We start from the raw sequence: 10,039 nt of genomic DNA, 5'->3' as shown, positions 1-10,039 counted from the left end.
GACTTATAGTGTGAAGGTTAATAGAAATGCAACAAACAAAACTAACTCATGATACTTAGCAATTAGCATTGTATAGTGGTATAAAGACCTATAGGATTAGGAGTGTGAATCGGTGAGTGTATGTAAAGGAACGTGTAGTACATGTACTGTAAACTCAGAATCATACCCAACTCCTTCAGTTTCATTTCTTCACTCTCAGTTTTCTCTTGTGCAATCTTCATTCATCAAACACCTCTTTTTATCACAAGTCTTGAAACTCTAATATGGTATCCAGAGCCAGTAGTTAACATCATGGCAGTGATCCACACCAGTGCTTCCACATGCAAATACCTTCTACCTATCATCATTGATAAGATGAACGAGAACAATTTTCTCACATGGCACCACTTTGCCAACATCACGGTTGGAAGCTCACTTCAAGAAGGAAAAGATTCTACCTCAATGCGTTGATTTTGGAGATGCAAGGAAAACCTACCAAAGTAGAATCAGATACATATAAGGAGTGGAAACTCGAAGATCTTTCACTCATGACATGGCTTTTGGCATCAGCGCACACTAACTTCAAGAACAAGATAGTGCTTTGCAACTCTCTTTATGATAAAAATCAAGAAGTTTCACTGCCTCTTTTAGAGCTAGAGTACCAAGTCTTAAATCCCAACTAAAATTAGTAAAGATTACTAGAGTTATGCAGATGAATATCTTACTAGAATTAGGCATTTAGTAGATTCTTTGATAGCAATTGATTGCCCCAACTCTGGAGTTGATCATACTCAAACCATCATTGATAGTCTTACCGAGGAATATAAAGGCATCATCTCTTCTTTATGTCCCTCTTGCGACTTTATTACAAACACCAGTGCCTAATTTTCTTAATTTTAAGCAGCTAATTTTCTTCAAATTGCTGAGAATCAAACATGTTCAATTTGACTTTATCTTGGTAATGGATAAGTTATTACAATTTCTAACACATGATCTTCATGAACTTGGGATCTTATTGTCCCTCCTTTTAATGCTACTAACCTAGGCAGCAAATGGGTGTTTGCCTTGAGAAACAAAAACCTCAAAGTCAGATTCTTAGATATAAGGCTAGACTTGTGGCTAATGGCTTTCATGAAAGGGAAGTGGTTGATTTTGATCAAACCTTTAGCTTTCTTGTTAAACAACAAACTATTTGAATTGTAATAACCATGCTCTTTCTAGAAGACGATTCTCTTGTATCTTAAAGAAGTTTGGTTTCTCTAGTATTAAATTTGATCCTTCTTTATTCGTTAGATATATAACTCAGTCACTTTCTTGGCATATGTAGATGATATATTAATTACAGTTGACAATTGAGCTAAGCTTCAATCCTTAATTCAAAGACTACATTTTATCTTTTCTCTCAAGGATCTTGGAAAGTTCAACTTCTTTCTTGGATTAGAAACCACACATGTTGGCAGCAACCAACTCATGCTAAATGAAAAGAAATATATCATAGATTACCAGAACTAATATGTTGATGGCTAATCCAGTACCTACTCTTATGGTACCATCTAAATTAAGTTCTAGTGATTTTACACCTTTTGAGGATCATAACCTGAATAGGTCTATATCAAGGGCGCTGCAATAATTGACACTAACTCACCCAAGTCTAATATTCCGCAAACAAGGTGTGCCAATATATACAAGAGAGCAATTAAGAGGATGTTTCGATATTATAAATGCAACAAACAAAATAGAGGAATAAAATAGTTAGAGTTAGGTAGGCTTGTAACTAACTCAAGATTCTTAGCATTCTATAGCAGTATCTGATCTATAGGAGTGTGAATGATATTTAAATGAGTGTATGTAACTATGTAAGGCAGCGTTTATTTTGGTGTATATGTCCATCAAGATATGGACATAGTAGTACATGTGTGGTGTTTGTTTGCAGAGACATAAAATCATTAAAGATACGGTCATACACAACCACCCATCAAAACTACTCACTTAGGGAAACAATATTTTTTGCTTAACTGACATAACCGGCCCCTTGAACATACATCATAATTCATAACCACATTCAGCTGTTCTGGCAGGACAAACATATTCTTTGATAAACACTTAAATTTTTTTGGTTGACCAACAATACCAATGCGAGAAAATTACTTCTGGTTGGTAACATGCAATTTGCAGAAAGTAAAGGACAATTATCAGTTTCCTTTATTTCTTTCAATTTTTTTTCTCTGTTGTGTTTTTTGTTTGGGTGTGGCGGGTGCAACTGTTACTTAGATAGTCACGTTAGAGAGATTATTCCTGGAAGAGATTTTCCTTCAACAAATGCTTTCAGCAGCACAAGTGATCTCTCTGGCTGTGAAAAAGGAGCTTCATGAGATGCTCCTCTTATAGTAGCAAACGATAACATGTCACCATATACTTGTGTCCATCCAGCTACCTGAAAATTATTCAAAAACTCACAATAACAATAGCCATACATAATACTTAGGATATGTTTGTATTCTTTATAAAACCATGTTATTTAATACTTATAAATAAAAAACCAATCACTCAATATATATGTTGACATATAAAGTACATATTAAAAAAAAAGGTTAAACAACACGTATATTTATACAAAAATATGTGGTGATTAATATTTTGTGTGCATATAGTATTTTTATTGTTCATAATAAAGGTGTTCTAGTTTATATATTGAATTTGGTGTTTATTACAGACAATTTTTTAAATTTAAAGTGGACAAGTGGAATCGGTTTGTTATACAAGTTTTATTTACTACAAAATCACTCCTATTTATATATGTATTTGTAAAAAAATTCTTTTGTTGATCCTAAAATTTGAACTTAAGATTTTTACTAAAAGAACAGGGCATTTACTATTTAATTAATTATTAAATTGTTAAAAAAAGTGACAGTCAATTGACATATCTAATCTACTAACTGTGGTGATAAAGTTGGTTCACAAATAAAAAGAAAGTTGTTTATTAATCCAGTAACAGTGTTAAAGTTGGTTAACAGTAAACACATTTTTTTAGACGTATAAATATCAATTTCATTGACATAATATACCTGTCTTCCTCCAAACCATGCTCTATAAGACTCTGTTGTATTAAGTCCTAACTCCTTAGCCAACCCATTCACAAGCGTTCTTGTTCCAGTTAATGGCAGAACTGAATCTTGATCACCACTGCAGAAGAAAGGGAACACAAATTATTTATGGTATCTTTCGTATTTAGAAGAAAAGGAAAAAAAAATGCTACTTGTAGGTCACAATCTTATAAACATATTTATATCCACTTATGTCTCTCTTTTGATAGTTTCTTTTCACTTTTTTTTTTCCTCTTCCCACTTTTTCTTCTTCATTTTGCAAAATCTTTCTCATCTTTGATGCAGCATCTAGAAACTTTGAAAAACATTATTTACCTTTGGTGTGATTTTCTCAATTAGACTATTTCACTAGTTTTTGTAATGTTTTCAAAAGTTTCTTTTTTTTTTTACTTTTTAAATATGCTTTTTCAAAAATTGTAAGAATTACATCTGATAAAATAAAATAAAAATAACTTTAATAGATATAGCTTAAACAAGCTAAATTAATAGTGTTTGTTAAAATTAATTTTAAGTTTTAAAATAATCATAATAAATCTAAATATAGTAAAAAAAATTCAGATACTATTCACTAATGTAGAACCCTTAAACTAAAATTCTCCAAAATTATGATGAATTGTGTTAAATATGATATATCAGCATGTGTAAATATAGTAAAAAAAAATAAAAGAAATTCAGATACTAATCATTAATGTATTTCCCAACTTTGTTTTTCTGTGAAATGGTGAAATCTACTTCCCAAGTTTGCTAGAAATGAATTTTCTATGCACCAGTCATGTGCAGAGTAATTCGTGACAATTAATATATAAAATTATATTAGACATTTTAATTTTAAAAATATTTTTATTAGTACTTTCATAATCTTTCCTAAATTTTAAAAGCAGAAAACACAATCATAACAACATTTTGTTCACCAAAAGCAAAATATTAATTTGTACTGTTTGAAAACTCAAACACCTCTTTAGCAAACTTTTAAGAGTCTTTCAAACTACCCTTCTTTGATGTAATTCCTTTTCTTATATGGACTACAACACTTCTAATTTCAAAAGTACTATAATTCCTAATAAACAATTGTTTCAGGCTTTGAGAAGTGTATGGTGAATAAGTTATTTTTATAATTAAGTTTAATTAATTTTTTTTATGCATCTCTTTCTTTCTTTTTTAATTAATTTTTATTGTGTCAAAATAAATTATTAGACCAATTTAATTAAATCTTGTTATTAAAATTATTGGTCATGTAATATTCCTGTATAAATAATACAGCAAAAATAAATAAATGATAAAAAGAACAATGAAAAAGCTATGGGCATTATGTAAATAAAAGTTATACTTTCTTTTCAGTTTTTAATATATCAAATTCAAAACCTTCAATTTTAGTAAAGTTTTTTAATTGCTTTCTTATCAAGTGTAGTGACTTTTTTTTTTGGGTTGAAAAAGTGTAGTGACTTCAAAACATTTGTTAATCCATTATTAGTAAACATTAAATTCTGGGGTCCACAAGCAGGAATCATGGAAAGCTTGAACCGCGCTCCATGTAACCTGTAACTGGACTAGTGGACTAGTGGTAGGTGTAATGTATGATGATATAATTAATTAATTAATTAATTAAACTACTTAACATGATTATTATAGAAAATAAAGGAAAGTTTTACTTACCTGTATACTAGAACTCTAATACCAGACCAAATTAAGAGCTTTTTTTTCACATCAAGTATTTGTATTTTGGGCCAATATACCTATTTTATCATTGAATTTCAAATTTTCAATGTGACTTTTGCTTTAGTAATTAGTATTTTTAACTTCATAAGTACATAAACTTCGTTCGCCCAAATATCACTACAACAAAATTAATAGCATTAAATAACTAGAAGCAAGTGGTTTTTTCAGTTGTGAATTGAAATAGTGAAGATTGTAAAAGTACAACCCAAAATTATTAGGCCACTCAATTCAATTTGACAGTAGAAACAACACTTAAGCATGCATTACTGATTAGAACGATGTTTATGATAAAATTTGAAATTTAACGATGATAAAGTAAGTGTTGTCAAAACTTATAAGATATGAAAAGATGGATAGGTGGTCAAAAAAAATCTCAAGAGTGAATTTGAAAGGCAAAAAACTAACTCGCTGCAAGTTGACCATCTAGTGATCCCTTCAAGCTTAGCATGGAAAGCTTGTTGCACATCTTTTTTATTCAAATATGTGATTGTTTCATCTTCCACACACACATCAATCTTCTCTCCCTCTTGCTGCAAGGCGCACACACACATTAACTGAACAACTTCGATACAAGATTTATCATTTATACTAATCATAAATTTTACTTCTTTTGTTCCAAATTATCTTTTACTTAGGCTAAATACACATGATGTATGAAATCTAAAATAAAAAGTAATCTAAAAGATACAGTTACAAAACTACATATCTTGCATGAAAGAGTACTGCTAGAACCCAACACTATAACAATAAATTTCAACCAATACTATAGCATATAGTCAAACAAAACCAATATAAAGCCCATTAAAGATGAGCTTTTATTGGATTTAGATTTCGAATATTTTTTTAAATTGAATTTCAGATATTTTTGTTTTTAAGAGTTTTAAATGTTTTTTTCTTAGGTTAACTGTTAGTTGGAATATTGGCTGGTAATGTTAGCTTCCAAGAGTTTCTTCCTATGATGCACGGATACTGACACGAATACGGGAGACATCACGCAAGACATTTCGACATGGAAATTTTAAAATTCGACATGACATATAAAATATAAAGTTAGATAAATCTAAATGAAAATTTGATATTTTATTGATATTAAAATATAAATTAAATTTTTAAATTTATTTTTAATGTCTTATTTTAATTATATCAAGTATTTAAAATATTTTTTGTTTTAATAAATAATAATATATATTATATCTAAATATATTTTAAGAATATATGTTAAGAATAAGACTGGACACGCTGACATGTGAAACACAGCAAACACGTGTGTCGGATGAGTGTCGGTGAGTGTCGTGTCCGAAAGTGTTCGTGCTTCATAGTGTTTCTTCACATGAAAAATGCAAAATAACATGTAGTTTTCTCTAATACGATAACTAATTTAATTATAGATATAAGGGAGAACCCAATAATAAATTCTAAAAAAAAAAAAGAAGAGTAACAATAAATATTGTGAGAAAACAAAATTGATCAAAATGGCAAAGAATTTGAAACAGGAAAAAATAAAAGCAGTAATTATTGTTTACCTAGCACTCTCCTAGCAAGTATAAACGGGGTCCTATTTAATTTTGATCCCATTTATAGAATTAAAGGTGAGAGATCACACTTTATTCTTTTAAGTGTTCAAAAAAATGGAGAGGATCCATTTCCAGTATAAACGTGGTTTCTAGAGCATCGAGGTATATTTTCCATAGTAAATGCATGAAGAATGAATTACCAGTTGGCTAAGTTGATTGAGCACATAAGCTTGTTGATCTGCTGCTGATAGACACACATCAAGAGTGATATCATATGCATCAACATATCTCCCAACTTCTGTGGACACTATTTTATTTACGGCTGCGCAAACCCCATTTAATGTTCCACTTTGAAGTTGTCTCCTAATTTGGGAGTAGTTACAGACTTTAGTGAACATTTCATAAGTTGAATCAGATATTAGTCCATGGGACCAGAAATACTCTGCCCTTGAATTGAAATCTGTGTTGAATTCCATAAGAGGGTTTCCTATCTGCAACAATTAAGTCCTAATCAAATTAGCATTTATTATGTCACATATATAGTTTAATTACTATCACTCAAGCTTTTGTCATTTGTGCACTCACTGCTATACCCTTGAAATTGAACTTTGTCTTGCTTTGAACAATGAGTTGTGCAAGTTGAGGTACATAGTGACCTGAAATTTTAATTATGAATTACACTAAATTGTTGCCTAAATCAATAATAATAATAATAATAATTCCTTATTTTTTTTTAACGTTGTTACTTTAGTTAAATTTACATTTAAGAACTTGAAACTAAGAGTAACTCCAATAGAATATCTTTAGAGTATCACTTTTGACATTTACAAGAAGTGAATTCTTTTGAAATTGGAATTTGCATTGAAAAAAATAGATGAAATGAGATTGACCTTAATTTAAAAAGATCAAATCATTTTGATGAGAATCAATTAAATTTTGACACTTTGTAGAATTATTTTTATTTAGTTTTTTTAATATAAATTGAATAATTAAAATAAATATTAGCATTGGAAATTTAAAGTTACCTTAGAAAATAATCCTTAATTAATGAGGAGAGAAAGTATTAGAGTAGTTTTGACTGCATTTATGGTTTATTGGTATAAATGAAAACAAAAATGTTTAATAACAAAAAAGAATTAGTCAAAAATAACTAAAACTTACCTCAATAATTAATAAATACTAAATAAGACAAGTTTGTCTCCCTAGCATTAATAAAATAAAAATTCAACAATGAATTTAAAATTTAGTCAGTAAGTGTTTTAAGGGCATTAATTAATAAAACAATAAGAAAAAATTCTCATTGAAAATTCAAAGTTTTTATATTTCTAATAAAGAAATAATTTATCTATTTACTTCATAAATTTATAGAAAAATTAGAGTGACAACTGACAAATACAATGGAACAGGAAATATGAATCAAGGTGGCTGATGAAAAACAAGAAGATTATTAATTAAATTTACTTAATAAGATAGTACCTGCATAACTCTCCCCTGTAATAAAGAAGTCACTGTTTTTGTACTCTGGGAATTTGGTGAACCAATTCTGTAAGAATACAAGATTATCCCTTGCTATAAAATAAGGGAAATTAAACCCTAATTAGATTCATGAAATATGATATCAAAATCTGAATACAAACTAAAATAAAAAGATTAAGAGGTATTAATAGCAATTCAAGTTCAACCAAAAGTCCAAACTCATCTAACTCTTTTAACAAAATAAAATGAAATTAAAGAACCTGTCATTTCATCATTAACATATTCATAGAAAGATTTATTGGCAGAGTAGGAGAAACCAACACCAGCCGGTGATTCCAAGTACAGCATATTTGCCTCTGCAACAAGCAATTTTGATTGAAATTAAAGGACATAAAAATGTTACATAATTTTTTTTTTAAAATGGTATCTTTTCAGAATAACTGGGATTAAATTACCTTGGTTCCAACTATAATCATTCTTGAGAAGAACATTTTCGCTTGGTTTAAATGGACCATGTTCGACGAAAGCTCCGGCTCCAACAGAAGAACAGCCAGGCCCTATAGAAACCAAATTTTACTTTGATATGAACAAGAACTTTCAGATTCAAAAAATCAAGGATTGAAAACAATGTCTTTGCCACAACAGTAAGTAACGCAAAAGTATAGAGAGACAATGAGAATATTAAACATTGTGAACAATGGATATATCAGATATTCAATTAATAAGTATGCAGATGATTATGTTGATTTTTAGTTGGATAGTGGTTATTTTTTTTATTCGGTTTTCTCATACACAGTTAACAATGACTGGATGTTCGATTTACTAGGTAATTTGGGACAAGAGTACTCTTTTTATTTTATTGGGTCAATTCTAGAGCCCATTATTCACATTATTCACAAAAGTTATTGTATATCTAATAAAACCCGTAAGTATTATTCCACTTGGTGAATTCGGCTAAATCAATCAAATGATTCAATTGCACTTTGTCATGAATCTTATACGAATTAAGCTATTTATACTTGAATCTCTTTTAACCAGTTCTTTTAGAGTTTTAGAGCTATGTTTTGATGCTGTATCTGATACTGAAACAATAAAAATAGAGATCCATTTGATTGTAAAATCAGAAATAAAGACGCAATTATTTTTTATAGACAAAAAATCTTGATTCAATTATTTATTTATTTATTTATTTTTAAAGGAAAGAGCTCAAAACAATAAAGTGGCTTAAACATACACAACAACCAAGTCCAAAAGAAATAAAAAGAAAAAAAGAATCATACCTCCATTTAACCATAGAACCAATGGCTTGGAAGCAGGTTCAACTTGTGCTTCAACAAAGTAGTAAAACAAAGATCTTTGTTGCTTCTCATCCACAGTAATGTAACCAGCATATTGCTGGAACTTCACTGGTGGTTGCCCTGGCAAATTGGTTACCTTATCAGCTTCTGGAGCTGAATTCACTCCCACATTTATCTTTGCAACAACAACAACAATTATTATTGTTGCAATCATACTATGCAACTGAGCTATCATCATTGTAATAAGATCTGATGAGAACTTATTAGAATGATGTTTTTGTTTTGTGGTTTCCCTTCCCCCTCTGTTTTTTTGTCTCTGTACGAGATGGGGATAAAGGTTGAATGCAAAGGAAAGAATATAATAAAGCATTATATGTTAAGTGTATTATTCATATTTTAGTATTATCTTTATTATTATTTTTTTTGTGCGTGTGAACTTGGAAATTTAAAATCCATGCCTCGAGTCAAATTATGGTGCTGTCCCTCATTACTTTGAGAGGATTTGGAGCTTGATTGTGATCTTTGGATATTCAGGTTTCATTTTTTTTTTTTTTGGTGTCTAAACAAGGAAAGAAACAAAGCAAAAACTATCCTAAATCCGAGCGGATGATTCGTTGAAGATCAACACAAGGCTCAGACCAAATAACATGATTAGAGTTATTCTTGGCACTATATTTAGCCATCCAATCCGCAGCTCTATTTGCTTCTCGGGACACCCATTCAACGTGAACAAGCCAAGGACGAGATAAAAGCTCCTGAATCTTGTGAACCAAATCTGTTACTTCAGATGAATACCCACTTGTAAGCTCATGCATGATGGGCAGAATGTCAAGGCAATCCGTTTCACATATAATATCCCTCAAACCGCAATCCCAAGCTAAAACCAGCCCCCTCCAAGCAGCAAATAATTCACATCTGATTATAGACCAAGGGGGAATGCTTCCAGAGCAGC

The 10,039-nt window shown here is 30.1% G+C and overlaps 1 pseudogene; it reads right to left on the bottom strand.

Moving 5' to 3' along the window:
• Positions 1–1,818: 1,818 nt before the first annotated feature.
• LOC107474643 (serine carboxypeptidase-like 45) lies at positions 1,819–9,449 on the bottom strand (annotated as a pseudogene).
• Positions 9,450–10,039: the final 590 nt, after the last annotated feature.

The sequence above is a fragment of the Arachis duranensis genome, chromosome 2 (genome assembly GCF_000817695.3).
Source record: "Arachis duranensis cultivar V14167 chromosome 2, aradu.V14167.gnm2.J7QH, whole genome shotgun sequence".
Classification (NCBI taxonomy): Eukaryota; Viridiplantae; Streptophyta; class Magnoliopsida; order Fabales; family Fabaceae; genus Arachis; species Arachis duranensis.
This window is presented reverse-complemented; position numbering and strand designations above follow the sequence as displayed.